The sequence below is a fragment of the Leuciscus leuciscus genome (genome assembly GCF_965113295.1).
Source record: "Leuciscus leuciscus genome assembly, chromosome: 19".
In the NCBI taxonomy this organism is placed as follows: domain Eukaryota; kingdom Metazoa; phylum Chordata; class Actinopteri; order Cypriniformes; family Leuciscidae; genus Leuciscus; species Leuciscus leuciscus.
Genome location: NC_138743.1, coordinates 7,946,842 through 7,963,772, shown reverse-complemented (window position 1 = coordinate 7,963,772; position 16,931 = coordinate 7,946,842). Strand labels below are relative to the sequence as shown.

At 35.8% G+C, this 16,931-nt stretch overlaps 1 protein-coding gene across 14 annotated transcripts in view; it reads right to left on the bottom strand.

Moving 5' to 3' along the window:
• runx2b (RUNX family transcription factor 2b) overlaps nt 1-16,931 on the bottom strand; it is a 149,252-nt gene that overhangs the window by 117,843 nt on the left and 14,478 nt on the right. For 11 of the 14 annotated variants that reach the window (XM_082148611.1, XM_082148621.1, XM_082148619.1 and 8 more), the window contains 3 exons: nt 13,412-13,473; nt 5,157-5,283; nt 3,625-3,808 (listed from right to left, as the gene is read on the bottom strand). The gene's annotated coding sequence lies outside the window, so the exon portion shown is untranslated. Of the gene's footprint in view, nt 1-3,624; nt 3,809-5,156; nt 5,284-13,411; nt 13,474-16,931 lie in introns of those variants that run through there. The other 3 variants (XM_082148620.1, XM_082148618.1, XM_082148617.1) reach the window with 2 other exon arrangements.

Sequence of the window (16,931 nt, the reverse complement as noted above, 5' to 3'; positions counted from 1 at the left end):
ACCATTTTTAAGAGTGCATGTGTTTGGTTCACTATACAGAACCAGCTCAAAATATTCATTCTCGAACTACACTGGTAGTGCTGAATGGTTCTGATTCACTAAAAGAACAGGTTCATTAGTTCGAACATTGGAACAAAGAGGTTGCACTGTAGGTTTTTGATTTGCCAATAAGAACCGGCTCATAGCAGTCATTTAGCATTTTTGCACTGTGCATTCAGATTTTCAATTAAAATCATTTGATTCTGGTATAACAGCTCTGAATAAGACCCTTTCCATAAAATATAAACCAATATAAATAGTCTATTTAGACATTGTTATACTATATTAAGTACGTTACAACTGAATACAACAATGCATTGAGCTCTCGAGTAAAGCATCAGCTCCAGTGTAATCCCTGGCAATAGCGGTTTCAATCCAAAGTTGCAAATTTAACTTTGCGCAAAATTGGACTATCACATAAACATTTGCAAATAAAGCGTCATTCCCATCCTATGCAGGGAAATTGACGCAAAATATCTGATAAAAGCAGAAGTTGCTGCAATTGGGGAAGCCACTGAGGCTCTTTTTTCCTCCATCATAAATGACTTGTGTCTCAGAGCGTGCAGATGAAACGCAATAAAAACTGTCATGTTATCTTGAGTTCGGCTGCCTGGTGTTTGGGAATGCAATCATATATCAAATCATATATGAGATATGAGATAATTCTGGTAGGAATTTTAAACCAAGTCATTTTGATGACTGACTATGGCTAAGGCATTTCATTATGATCAAACCAACATTTGAGACGCTGTGTTTGTTGCATGTCGAGAGATTTATTCAAGTAAATGCGTTTCCATCGAAGTTTGTGCAAGTCTTCTTACGCCTCAATTGAGCGCATACGTTTTTATGTGCATTTTTAGAATTTTTGCAAATCTTGGCGTTTCCATCCAGCATTTTTTTAAACGCGATATCCCAAAATGCTCATAAAAATAGGTGGATGGAAACATAGCTACTGTAATACATTGCTCAGTTAAAACTATTTCAACTGTGACCCCATTTGCTGCTGACCTTTCAAGCCAATGATTGTCTGGCAATTTGCTCTTTACAATGACAAGTCCAAATTTACCCCTTAATTACTGTAGCAGTTTTTACACATGGTTTTGCCTCTCTAATAAGGTAAGGAGGGCAATAAAAAAATGCTATAAAGAGATAATTTTTTGGTGGTTATCTGGTTTATTAAGTATGCTTTGTTAATTTAACTTAAAAAAGATCCAACGATGCCAGGCACAAATCTTGTAAAAGGGTCTTTACAAGCTTAAAGAAATCAGATGGCATGGGAGGTTATATTCTTTCTCTTCTGTTTTATACAAGGTGTAGATTAGATCTTTTTTGCTGTGTTGGAACGAGAAAGCAGAGCTTTCAGTGTGTCCAAAATGCAATAGTAAAAACAAACAGCTGTGGTGAGTGTTTGGAAAGAGCTGAATGAATCCCAGGTACTGCATTGTACACCCAACTGCCTTAATACTGTTAAGACATGTCAATCACAAACAAAGAAATATACAGTATGGAGTTTATAAAAACAAAAAAAGGTTGTGCTCTTCTTAACTCCTGATTCTGCAATTCTTGAATCTGGATGAGTTACAGAGTACTTGAGTGCATTAAAATGTTATCAGTCAGTCATCATGATGAATGAAAAAATCTGCCACGTGTGTGTGTGTGTATTTTCATGTCTCACATCATTTTCATATCATTCTGTCCACTGTCAGTTTGGAACGGATCGTGCACTATAATCATGCTAAATGATGCACATGTGTCTGTGCTAACATGTTATTTACATTTGATGTCAATTACTGTGTTAGAGCAGTAAAGGCTCAGACACGGATTGTGATAGCTTATTATTTTACAGGAATGCTAATGATTGATTTATAGTTCATATACGCTCCACTTAAGCTTAGAACTGTTAGGAATTATATGTTTTTATTAGTGCTGTCAATCGATTGAAAATCAAACTAATTACATGACATGATAAAATGCAAATTACATTTAAAATCACTGAATGATGAAGAATTATTAATTTAATTCGTTATACATATTTATTATATAAATACACATAAATACATATATGGATATATTTTATTCAAATACACATATATACATATATATTTATGTTATACATTTTATTATATATTATGTGACTTAGTATCTAATTTAATTAGTTGAAGTTACATTAATAGTGCATTTGCAACACACAATTTATATTAAATGTATAATTACATAAAGGTATTAAACTGTATAATACTGTATACATAAATATATATATTTACATATGTGTGTGTGTATTTGATACATGTCATACATTAATGTTATTATATTTATTGACTTTTTATAGTGATTGTTTTAATATATCTATCTATTTATATATCTATATCTATATATCTATATCTATCTATCTATCTATCTATCTATCTATCTATCTATCTATCTATCTATCTATCTATATATATATATATATATAAATAAATCAAAATGCCGCTTATGTATCAAAGTTGATTACTCATCTCACAAATTTTTTTCCTCACATTTATGAGGATGTCATAGTGTGCTAAGACAGAAAATATTAGCTCTCCCCTCCCACTCAACATCTGCACCAACAAATGTGTCATCTCCTAACTAGCTTTTAATTTTCTTAGGGTTCGGTTTTGCAAACAGGGTCTTCTCCCTATACGAGTCAGCACGGAGAGAGCCTTCGCTCAGTAACTACGCGCGGGTTCGCAGAATGACGGCCTCTCGTCAGCTAACACCCATGCCGGCGCCACAAGAACACGCCAAACCCTCCTGGAAAAAAACTTCACTGCTCTCTGGAGGGTCCTCGCTCGACTGTTCGCTCTTTTCCTGTCTATCTTGGGCTGGGATGAAGTCTGTGTTTTTAGGAAAATTCCTCTGGCGCGACCCCGTAGGCCCAGCGTCTTCCCTGCGATCATTAGAAGCAGACCCCCGTCTTGTGTTTGTCCTATGCAAACAGCTCAGCTACCACTTCATCCATCTCGTTTAGCCTACCCTGAAACTTCATGCTTCTCCTAAATGACATTTTTTCCCCCTATTTTTCCGACACAATCGTATGGGTTTTCCTCCCTGTGGTCTCGGACCTGTCTGCTGCACCTCCTTTAGCTCCTACTGACTGCTGCCACTGCATCAAATATTTATCAAGGAGTTTCAAACATATCCGTAAATCAGCGGTGCGTGTCCGTGTACCCTCTACGGCCGCACAAACGCGCAGACATCCTTCCTTGTCACATAATTCATCTCCAACGCTATTGAAACAGCGGGAAGAGTGAAGACAGGACATTTAAAAGAGGAAATATTGAGTAAGACGGTCACACACGTGTATGTTTGTGCAATGTCGCCATCTCTTGGTGATTTATAGTGAAGCGTTATGTTGCAAGTCTATTGAAGTTCTGGAACCAAAACCAAGACTAAAATAACTCGGATAGTAAAAGGGTAAAAAAAAAAAAGAAAATCTCCACCAGAAACATGGCATAACTGACTAGTGAATCCACCTCTAATCTTTTCCGGCTATATGAATAAGAATATCTGACAGATGTGAATGTCAGCGTAATAACACAGAAAGCATCACAATGTACTCACCATTCTGCTCACACCTAGATGTTCCCAGAGGCCGTGTTAAGAAGTAATGATGATGAGGACAGGCAAATGAACCGGTCACCAGTGGGCCAGGCAGCTGAGATTTCATTATTGATGACGGCTGATTCAGAATGCAAAACACCATTCACTGAGCCATCACATCAGACACTCTCAACACAAGTCTGTTCTATAACACAAAAAAAGGTGAAAGGAAAGGGACATGACACATCCATATCCACAAGAACTGCTTTAATTATAATATATGATATATTACACCAATATAACTTAGTTTTTAAATATGTAGAATTTGATATATTTATATATATATATATATATATATATATATCATATTTTGGTATCTGGTATCCATATATATTCATATGTAAAGTTTAGATCTAGCACACACTTTTAAAGGTTTAGACAGACATGCGAGGCCTTATACATCTTTAGAGACACACAAATGTTTATAAATCCTAAGTAGAGGTTTATAGAATACTGAATAAATGCATTGATTTTGTAGGCCTACTTATATTTACTTATATTTAATTAGATTAATTAAATATGTTTAACGCCGTTAACTTTATTTAAATAATTTTACATTTTGACATTTTAAAGGGATAGTTCACCCGAAAATGAAAAATTGTGTCATTATCACTCACCCTCACGTCATTCCAAACCTGTACGATTTTCGTTCTTTTTTCAAAACACAAATAAAGATATTTTCAATGAAATCGGAGAGCTTTCTGTCCCTCCATTGACAGCTATGCATAAACAAATCATAAAACTAATCCATATGAATTGAGAGGTTTAGTCCAAACTTTCTGAAGAGGCTCAAATGCTTTTTATGATGAACAGATTAAATTTTTGTCACAAATAAACATTCATAAACTCAGACATCAGTTCTGATAAATGGAAGCTTAAGTATGTTCGCTTGACATGCGAGAACCAATGAGGTTCATTCTCGTGTCACGAATCACGTTTGTGCTTCAGTAAGAACCAATGAGGTTCATTCTCGTGTTACGCAGCACGTTTGAGCTTCAGCAAGAACCAATGAGGTTCATTCTCATGTTAAGCATCACGTTTGAGCTTCAGCAAGAACCAATGAGGTTCATTCTCGTGTTACGCAGCACGTTTGAGCTTCAGCAAGAACCAATGAGGTTTGTTTTCATGCGTCAAGCAAATACTGTTGAGTTTATATGGGAGTTCTATATAAGTCTACGGGAGGACTCTGACTCTGGTGTCGCCGGATATCGACAGCTCTATTAAAATGAATGGGATCAAGACACTTTGTCGGTGCATGTCGCTGGCGTTGTGAACGGGGCTTTAGTATCTAAACATAAATGTACATGTACAAGTATAAATACTACTAAGATAACATTCTGCAGAATAGGATAACAAGATACACACAAAATGTGTTTTGTCGTAACAGTTTGACCATAGATCTTAAACATTCCTAGCAAATGCATAAAACGTGGAAGATCAGTGCAAGAGAGAGCTGAGAAACGAGCAGCATTTGGATTTCAAAACTCATTTACCTTTCACACCATCACACCTCAGTAGACGAGAGGAACTGGCAGCCTCTGCACTCTTGATATTGGCGACACAAGAGAGCTCTACCATATCTCAGCTGCGGACGATTTGGTTGCCTTGGAAGAACAGCGGCTAGAAAAAAATTAGAAGGAGAGGATTGGGTGCGTTAAATCAGTTCCACTCTCTTGTAAATTACAACCCTGCATTTTTAATTTCCTCTCCACATACAATGTTATTCATTGGCGTCCAAGGCAAACACGGGCCGGCAGCCTTTGCTGCGCGCGAGAACAAACCGTCCTCTTTTGCGCTGTCAAAAACATGATGAAATGCACACATTCCTTATGTCAAGCTGAAAAGTTTAGAGCCTGTAGATCAACAGTAAAACAAAAGGGGCTGTTGGAAATGAAAGTGACTGCGGGATGTGACTGACGGGGTCCTGCCTCAGAATCAACCTCATTCCTGCAAGAGCTAAACTGTGTGAGGAGTTTCTTCAATTACACGCATGGAGTTTCAGAGGAGTCTTGTAGGTATATTGTATATACACTTATTTCATGCCAATGATGCAGCAATTAGAGACCAGTGTGTTCGTAATGTGCCTGAAGATATTGTCTTGGCAGTACAAACCACAAGATCAAATGCTGGGAAAAGCTGTCATAATATTGTGTTTTATATCGCAGGCTTTATCTTAATTCCATCTGAAAACCGTGAACCTTTCAATCATATAATCATTTTATGTGCTAGATGAGATTCATTTAGTTTTTAGTTTTTTTTTTCTCCAAATGGTTATTATTTTTAGATTTTATGGATTGCATAAATTGCATAAAATGAAAAAAGAAAATCGGTGTAGGATTTACTAGTAAATTTCACAAATAATTACAAAGAAACTGCAAATTACACATTGAGTTAAATTTGGAAATAAAAAGACTGATACAGTATTTTCTTGTAAAACATACTCTAATAATCCTTTTACTTACACCAACTAAACATCATTTTAGTGTAAATTTTTACATGACTATTATTTATTACAAATATTTATTTTGTAAATTCAAATGGAAACCGATATGCTGATTTGAGCTGGCATCTGAACAGTTTCACATATGCAGATTCAAGAGTCATTCAAGAGTCACTTAAATGTCCTCCCTTTGCCTTGTAGAAATGCAACACCACAGGTCGGCAAACCTTCACAATCACATCACACCAAACTTGATCAAGCAGAAGTGCAAATGAGATTTGAGAGCTACTGTGGAGAGAAAGATTTCAATGAAACTGGAGTGGGGGAAAAAACATCATATGAAACAGGGTGAATGAACAATGACATGGTAGTCCACAGTTACACAAGCAATTTTATCTGAGGTAAGATTGGATCGCTGATGGAGACCGACTTTTTGTGTGCAATTTAGCCTGAAATATGTTCTAGTATCATAAATGATAGTAAATAATCGAATCATTAAAAACAAGTGTAAATCTGACGGGATATAGCATGTTGTCTGGCACTGGAGATTTAAATGTTCTTTTCCTAAATGAGAAGTTCCATTCCACAATCTTTCCTTCGGTTCACAGGGAAGCAGTTTGACCTGGAAAAATCTGCTCCCACAGCAACAGTCATGACAGTAAGCAGTCACCTTCTGAACATTATACAGTCTTTCCTGCAATTGGGAAACAATGTAAATACATCCATGCCTCCCCTGCACAGTGTAAACACACGGTACATGTGCAGATTAGATCTGTTTCTATGCATCTACTTAAAACAACTAAAGATGTATATATGGATACACACTATATTTAAAAAAAGTTATGTTTTCGAAATACACTTAAAACAGCAATATTATGAATATTGTAACCATTTAAAATAGTTTTTTATATGTTACAAAATGTAATTTATTCCTGTGATGGCAAAACAGAATTTTCTGCATCATTACATTACTCCAGTCTTCAGTGTCACATGATGATTTGATTTTCTGCTCAAGAAGCATTTCTTTCATTATCATTTATCATACATTTTCCAGGATAAATTCAAAAGAAGATTTATTTGAAACAGATCTTTTTGTAAAATTATAAAGATTATAAATGTCACTCTTTACAAAAACAGTAGTGTAAATATAGGCCTATATAATATGATGGAGTCATTATGCAAAAATAAGACCCATGTCCTGATATTGCATTTGAATCTGATATAGTAATGAGTACAAGCTAGAAGTTTTTCCTAGATCACAATGTAGATGTAGTTTTGAGGGGTACTGAGGCTAAATTCAAGGCTTTTGGTCATACCTAGGATATCCAGAACCACCAAAGGAGGGAGAGCATTTTCACATTTGGCTCCAAAACTCTGGAATAGTCTTCCTGATACTGTTCGTTGCTCAGACTCGCTCTCCCAGTTTAAAACTAGATTAAAGTCGCATCTCTTCAGCCAGGCATTCATATAATCCTACAGTTCAAACTACAATCCGGCCTCTAGCTCATAAATGCCAGAGGAGAACTGGCCCCCGACTGAGCCTGGGTTCTCCCAAGGTTTTTTTTTCTCCATTAGGTCACCTGATGGAGTTTTAGGACACCATTAGGTCACTTGATGAAGTTTTTCGGTTCCTTGCCACTGTTGCCTTTGGCTTGCTCAGTTGGGGATATTTTGGGGATATTTAATTTAATTTTATCAATCAATAAATTCCTCTTGAAACAAACTTTGTTGTATTATTTTAATTTAAAACTGTGAAGCTGCTTTGATACAATCTGTATAGTGAAAAGCGCTATACAAATAAACTTGACTTGACTTGACTTGAGGGTCTGTGGCTGTGTGTGAGCAGGAGGTTGGCGATGATCATAACTAAAATTCACAGTTCGGAAGGAAACCCAGACATTTAACAAACACATTTTATGCTTGGACTCCTTTCTGAGGCCCTCCATTGTCATTTTCACTTGGGACCAGCTCTCATCAAAAGAAACCTCAATGCTTTGGATATCTTAGCCGAGGCGGGGGAGCTCAAATGTCCCGTACTTTGTGTTTACACATTATTATGTTTTGGTTTCATTTCACGACAAGCCCAGTCTAAACCTGTGAATGAGAGGCGTAATAGTTCTGCTTATTTCATCCAATCGTGAAAAAAACACACACAAAAAACGCACTCAGCACGAGCGCTCTACAGTACGGAGACCAGATGTTTTCACTTGAGCGTGTGTTTTGTTTTGCTTTCACAATGTAGCGCCACTGCGCTGGCAGCTCCAAAACACTCCAGCTACCCGAATCTCTGTTTCAGTCCAACATGCTAATCAGATCAATGGATCCGAATGTGCCAAAACATCCCTGTAAGAGCAATAAACTGCAACACATTAAACAACCCACTACCATGTTGCATATTTCAAACAGTTTCTGATAGTGAATCAGAACATTTTTCATCAGAAAATATTATGAATGTCAATTACAATAACATTAATTTTAGTACTATTCTCAGTTACGTGGCCTCCTAAGTAAACCAACCTTAAAAGAATTAACCATTCATGCATATCACAGCACGGTATGTAATTCCAGGCCTTAAGATTATGTCTTGGCTACTTTGCAACCATCACAGTTTAGTCAGGTATGCACCATTGGACTCATAAATAATCTTGCGTTACTCAGAAGAATGACAAGTGACGCCAGACAGGCGCGTTCGCTATAGCAGTCGAGCGAAAGAAACCCTTAATTATCCATTGGCTTGTGGGTCAAACAAAGTCCTAATGATTTGGAATGACAACAGAAGAATAAAAGTTTCCTCTAACCACTTCCGTCCCCCCATCGATAACCAGCAGACCTCAAGCTCTTGATGGCTTCTCCAGAAGGATACAAAGTCCATTCAACTGTGGTTGCTGTTTGAAATTAAGTGACAACTTTTTATGAGCTCTGAAACCTCAGAAACTTTCAGCATCATGCCAAAACTGATCCTGGCAAATCTCTTTCACGGCGGCCTCTTATAAAATAAGGGATGCCTAAACGGAAATAATTCCCTGTAATTGCTGCCATCATTGGCGACGGATGCTTCAGAGTAATGGTTCTTTTAGCCGATCTGATCTGGATTTCTGAGGCACGCCTGATTGATTGACTAACTCAACACACACACACACACACACACACACACACACACACACACACACACACACACACACACACACACACACACACACACACACACACACACACACACACACACACACACACACACACACACACACACACACACACACACACACACACACACACACACACACACACACACACACACACACATACACATATATATATTTTACTTTTTTAATATTGTGTTTGAGTCCCTCAATTGTCCTCAGTATGAAAAGATGCATCTCAAAATCATACAGTCACTGCTGGAAAGGGTTCAAATATGCAAAAGAGGCAGAAAAAAATGAAGAAATTGCAGGACCTGAAGGATTTTTCTGAAGAACATTTGGCAGTTTTAATGCTCAGGACATACAAGGGACTCAAGAACAACAATCACAAAACATAAAACAATCGTGGATCATCCAGGTAATGACACACACTATTAAGAATCAAGGGTATGTAAACCCTTGAATGGGGTCATTTTTAGAAATGCAGCTATTTTTTGTCTTTTGGACTGTGTGTGTGTGTGTGTGTGTGTGTGTGTGTGTGTGTATATATATTATATATATATATATATATATATATATATATATATATATATATATACACACAGAGGTGTAAAGACTTCCAGTAAAGTGAAAATTACTCCATTACTTCAATGAACCCAGCTGATTGTGCATCCAGGGTACCTACTTGTGTAAGGTTCATGAGAAACGTGAGCTGGATCCATGGTCTTTCTTTTCTCAAAGAACCAGAGATCAAGTGGCCTGAGACAAATCCTGACCTATCAACAAATGTGGATGACAGTGAGTTTAAACACTCAGCCTGAGTGAATCTTATTGTCTGCAGTGGACGGCCCAGATGCTGTGAACATTGAACAAATTGATCAATTTGTACTCTGACTGGTACAAATTAGAGACAGCCATGGCACGGATCCTTAATTTCAAGGATATACAGAGCAGCAATCAAAAAGTTGTGAAACGAAATCCACAGCAGAAAACTGCAAAGCTCCAACAAAGCAAGACTTAACAAGGGCTTAAAATGAAATAAATCAATTCACTCAAAGTCAAAGATTCAAAGAAGAAATTTCCATGTTGTAAAAAGGTAATCCATCAGATAAAAGAGAATAGTTGCCTTTCGAAACTGGATCAAATACTTCAGGATGGATTGATGAGAGTTGGTGGTCATCTTGGTATCTGCAATGTCTGAGCATGTAAAGCATCCAATCATTATACCCCAAAACTCACGTCACAACTTTAATCTTAAGAGACATTCATGAGTGTGGAAGGAACTATGTGCTTTTGAAGTTGTGACGAAATTCTGTCTTCCTTCTGCAAACTCCATTGTGAGGAATTTTCTCTCCAGATGTGTGGCATATAGAAAGATCAGAGCAAAGGCTGTAGAGCAGAAGATGTCCAAGCTGCCACACGACATAATAATACCAGATCAACAAGTGTTGTGGAAGACTACACTGGACCGTTTGAAATCAGACAAGGTAGAAGTAATTTTAAAAGATATGGTGTATTGTTTACCTGCCTGACAACAAGAGCCGTGCATATTGAAGTTGCACATACACTGGACACAGACTCATGTTTAAATGCCATCCGACGGTTTGTTTTGCAGGAGAGCTCAGGTGTCAGTCATGAGAAGTGACAACGGTACTTATTTCATATGTGCTGAGATTGAACAGCGCAAAGCCATTCAACAGTGGAACCAATCAAAATTTAAAGCACTCTCATGCGAAAGGGAATACAGTGGATTTTCAACCCACCTTTTGGATCTAATTTCGGTAGAGTGCAGGAAAGGCAAACAAATTCTAAGATCTGTGCTGAAAGAACAAACACTTAATGATGAGAGCTTGCACACAGTCTTACAGTATGAAGTGGAAGCAATATTAAACGACAGACCACTTACCGTTACAACAGATGATCCCACAGATCTTGAACCCTTGACACCTAATCTCCTGTTATTAATGAAAAGGCAAACAGCCTTACCTCCTAGACTTTTCAAAAAAAGAAGACATATATGCATGTCGCAAATGGAAGTAGATTCAGTATCTTGCTGACCTATTCTGGAAGCGATGTGTGCGTGAATATTTCCCTTTACTCCAGGGACATCAAAAATGGACTCAAGTAAAGAAATATCTTTCTGTTGGAGATGTCATCCCGATAATAGATGACTCTTTCCCAAGAAATTCATTGGTCTTTGGAAGAATCATGAAAGTGTTTCCAGGTATAAAAAAAGAAAAGACTGTTAAGACGCATGTTGGTAAATACCTTGGAAAGGCCTGTTGATAAGTTGTGCCTTCTAACTTTTCCTCAAATATCAAGGAGTGTTTCTCTGCCGTACAAAGAATGTTGACATTTCAGAAAATAGATAATGGACACTTCAGTCTCTAAAGTGATGCATGATGTAAATATTACATCAGTATGACTCCATTGTTTTTGTTGAAAAGGTAATTATCAGTCTGCCCGCCTGTTAATTGGGGCCCGGAAATGTAAGAGCCGTATTCCATATTTCAGAATTCATATTTTAAAAAATTTTATGACGTAAATTTGTTAAAATAATTATTTTGTTAAGTAGTCATTTATTGTTGAATATATTTCTTTGGCTTATACTTGTTCTTACTGCGCATGTTCAGTGACGCCATTTTTGAAGCGCAAGTGAACATTTTGACACACATGCAATAAGTTCAGATGCACGGTGGGAGAACACAAAGCTTTGGACCGTTTATCATAATATACAAGTATAGTACCTCTACTAATAAGCTGTTGAGAAGACACTGCTGCACAAGATGATTATTCTGAATTTAAGAAATGTGATTCTTTACTGACTTGGAAGAATAAACCATGATAAAGGAAACTATGGAATTTGATATGTATACATGTACATACACAAAGATGCGATTAATCGATTTGACAGCACTAATTTATATATATATATATATATATATATATATATATATATATATATATATATGCACAATGTAAATATACACAGTGAAAATACTGATATATAGATATATCTATCACTTTAAGCTACAACTTTCCTAATCAACAATTACATAAGACATAAAAATTATCTTAATATTCATTGTGCTTGGGGGAAAAAAACATATGATCAGAAAATTGACTTTTTATTAAAATGTACTAATTATGTCACTTACTATTTTGTTTTTTTGTAAATTTTCCAAATATTTCAGCCATTTAAAGAAAATATGTTACAACAGTCTCCACTGCGATTTCTAGGTGTTGATTTTGGGGTGCCAGTTGAGTGACTCTGAAGCCAGTATTTGTCGAAAACATGTTTAGAAATTGGGTGTAGGTTGACATATTTTCTCAATTTTCTGTCACACTCGATGCTCAACTCCACTGGACTTTCCTCTGAATGGGATGGAGAGAAGGAAATCTCTATTTGGTTTGTAAGTGTGTCAAGATTCAAAGGCTGACAGGAAATGCAATTACTGTTCATTTGGTCTTGTGACCAGGCCCAATTTCACAGCAATTTCTGCGAGACACCATGTAGTAAGTAGTCCTAATTAGGACTTTCATCTCTTACACACTGTAAAGCACCCATTTGTGGTTTCATTTCATTGGAATTCAATACTCCTAATTTTCTACAAGCTGTTTATACTGTACACTCTCAGTGTGGACACATACGAGGACCTGGAACAAGCCGAGGCCTGTGTTTGTGGAACGCCACCATTAATAAACGGCCAACAAGGATTCAGTTTCTATTTGACATTTTTGGGGCCAAAGGTTTCCTATTAGTCCAGGCTGGAACTGAAATATACATTATTTTCATAACCTAGCTGGGTGGCAAATTAAAGATTGTGTGTAGCTGGTTATACATAGAGCATAAATTCAACATGTCTAGGGTCCTTGCAGTGAAACTCACAAGGTTGTTGCAGCAAAGACTCAAAATGTAAAAACAAGTTATGAAATTTAAATAGGATTCAGGTTGATTTGGACACTTTTTCCAAGTCATCTCAATGGCAAAAAGTGTCCCAATCACCCTAAATTTTAAACTGTAACCCTAGTAAAAACATTTTTAGGATTACAGTATTTAAAAATAATATTTAATACTTTTAAAATTGGCAACTGCCAATAATTATATTTTATATGACTTTTTTGCTATTCATTTCACATTTTTGACTACTAAAAAGGAATATCTCACCTCAATTTACTTTCTTTGTTCCATGGGACACAGAATAAAAAGTTTTGCAGATATCCATGCTCCTGTCACACAACAAAGGACACAAAAAAATATCCAGTTTTATATATCACACAATTTGCATTTATTGTATAAAAATTAACAGCTCAGGGATTCTTAAAAACATCTTATTTTGTTTCCCACAGAAGGAAGGTCAAACCGGATTGAATTTTGGGGTGAATTATTCCTTATCCAATTTTAAATCATCCGTGACATGAAGCATGATATGACTGGAAATATATACATTAAACACACTAAATACATTTGGAAAAATAAGACCTCGTCAGCTTGTGATTTAAATTTTTCCTCCTGCCTTAAACTTCTTACCAGTCATGATTGTCCCTGGCAAGAGCTTATAAAAAACATATCATCTGTAATTTAATTGCTGAAACACCCACAATTAGTGGGGTAAGTTGTATTACATAGTCGTGGAGACTGTTTTCGGTCATCCAAGCCCTTTGCTACCTGTGCCAAGACACTGAGCCCAGCAGCACTTTTGCTGGACCACCCAAACTCCACCGAGGAAAAACCAACAAGGGTTTCAGCCACAGACTTAGCATAATCTCAGCCTCTTCTTAAAAACTTTGACAAAGGACTGTTCCCCCTTCATTAACTCACAGGCATATGCTGATTGAAGGTTTCAGTTTTCCATGACTGGACAGTTTTGCAGTAGGGTTCATAAGTGAAGCATGCTGCCCAGAGCTGCCACTAGACTGAGTAGTAGCCTTTGGCACACACTTCAAACATGGACACGGCCTTCAGGAACATATTACTAAAACTAAACCCACTGTGCCAAAGAATGATGTTTTAAACCAATCATCTCACAGAGAATCAATTTATTAGGTTTCATTCTGATATGTTTTTACCAGAATGACCGATCATTGTATAGATGTACAGACCCAATACAAGCCTCTCTGATCTGAGATGGTTTGCTGGTTTGTTATATGTAGCCTTGAAGAAACTTGAATGTAGAGTTTTTATAAAGTAAATCATGGAATCTTTCTCCATTTGGTTGTGCAATACTGCTCTCTCTTGGTAAAGACTTCAAAATAGTTTGAGCCTGAAGCTGAAAAAAAGAAACATGTAAAGTCAAAAATCATTTAACCAGTTATATTTAATATACTGTTCAAAAGTTTGGGATCTGTGAGATTTTTTAAGGTTTTTAAAGAAGTGTCTTCTGCTCACCAAGGCTGCATTTATTTAATCCAAAATACAGTAAAAAATATTGTGGAATATTATTACAATTTAAAATAACTTTTCTATTTGAATATATACTGTAAATCAAAATTTTTCCTGTGATCAAAGCTGTATTTTCAGCATCATTACTCCATTCTTCACATGATCCATTCTAATATGATGATCTGAGGCTCAAGAAACATTTCTGATGTTTCAGAATGTTTCAGGATTCTTTGATGAATAGAGCAGCATTTATCTGAAATGTGTATATAGTTCTTATTCTTTTCCAATTAAGCTGTAATTGTCAAAGAAAGAAAGAAAGAAAGAAAGAAAGAAAGAAAGAAAGAAAGAAAGAAAGAAAGAAAGAAAGAAAGAAAGAAAGAAAGAAAGAAAGAAAGAAAGAAAGAAAGGGTTTATAAATCATACAAAAAATATAACCAAAACAATTTTCTTACGTAAAACATATACAGCTTTGTTTTTGTTTTTTTCAAAAATGAAGAACCTTCTCCTTTAATGATTCCTTCTGATTAAAACATGAACACAATTAAAAGATTTAACGATTAAATCTTTAATCGTCTTTTTCTCTAAAGATTAAAAGGAAAGTCCCCATTAAACATACAGCAAAAGGAATGCTCTGTCTAATTAGAACAGGATGCATCATTTATGAAACTGGTCAGCTTTATACTATATTATAATGCATCATTTATGAAACTGGTCAACTTTATACTATATTATAATGCATCATTTATGAAACTGGTCAACTTTATACTATATTATAATGCATCATTTATGAAACTGGTCAACTTTATACTATATTATAATGAAATCTTAGTGTATTATTATATGGACAAAAAAAGAAAAAGATGGTGTAGTAACGGCATCCGCCAGCAGGGGCCATTCTAACCTTCCAAACCCTGACACCTTGTTCACTCACTACAATGGCAGCTGCTTGCTCTTGTTTAGTCACTAGGTGTTTACTACTGTATTTATTATACTTGTAGTCTAGCTACTCTGTTTGTCTGTGACTCTCTTAGGTCTTCTACCTCTCCATCTCAGTGTACGTGAAGCTAACAGGAGACCTGTCTCCCCTGACAGCCTGTAAATCCTGTGCTCGACAGCGCAGCAATTGGACTGACAGCATAAGACTCTTACAGCTGTGCTCTGCCCGACCTCATACATAATATGAAAGACATCTAAAACACACAGACAGATCTGGCATATATAAAAAAATAAAATACAAAAAAAAGCTTTGCAGGTTTCACAGGATAGCCAAACAACTTGATGTCACTATGAATGCTTCTTCTGTGCAGTTCGTAAATGATTCTCAGCAGGCTGGATATGATGAGTCGAAGGTGCTCTTTTTGGGTCTCGTTAAATTAGTTAGATATTTTAGTTTAAAATTAATGTAGGCTGAGTTGTTTACGGGACTGCAAGGAAAGGTTTTAAATCATTTAAGAAACATCTGGGGAGCTTTAAAGAAAAACGCCTGAAAATATCCTTGAGGGACTTGCTGGAAGAGAGACGGCATTTCTGCAAGTCAGCCTCCTTAATCATGAATACACTTAAAAGTTTGAAATGTTTAAAAGTTTACACTTAAATGTAAAAAAAATTAAAATTAAAAATAGTAATATTGTGAAATATTAATACAGTTTAAAATAACAATTTTTCTATTTGAATGTATTTTAAAATGTAATTTATTCCTGTGATGCAAAGCTGAATTTTCAGTATCATTACTCCAGTCTTCAGTGTCACATGATCCTTCAGAAATCATTCTAATATGCTGATTTTCTACTCAAGACACATTTATTATTATTATCAATGCTGAAAAAAAAAATCCATTGCAGTTTCCACAAAATTATTAAGCAGCAAAAACTGTTTTAAACACTGGAAATAAGAATAATTTTTAATAATTAAGCACCAAATCAGCATATTATAATGATTTCTGAAGGAAATCAAATAGTTCTATTAAATTGTAATAATATTTCACAATATTACAGTTTTACTGGATTTTTTACCAAATAAATGCAGCATTGGTGAGCATTAGAGACTCCTTTCAAAAATATTTTTAAATATTCCAAACTTTTGACTATGTTACTGGTATCCATCTATTTATCTTATAACCATTATTTCCTGAATATAATCACAGCTTTACAGAAAATGCATGAGTCCACATTACAATTTAGATTGATCTGTTATCATAGATAACTGTCTAAGTTATGTATTTCAGAAATGTACATAAAAAAAAAATAAAAAAAATCACAGTTAGCGAAAAAGGTATTCATTTAAAGGTATAGCGGAGGATCTTTCC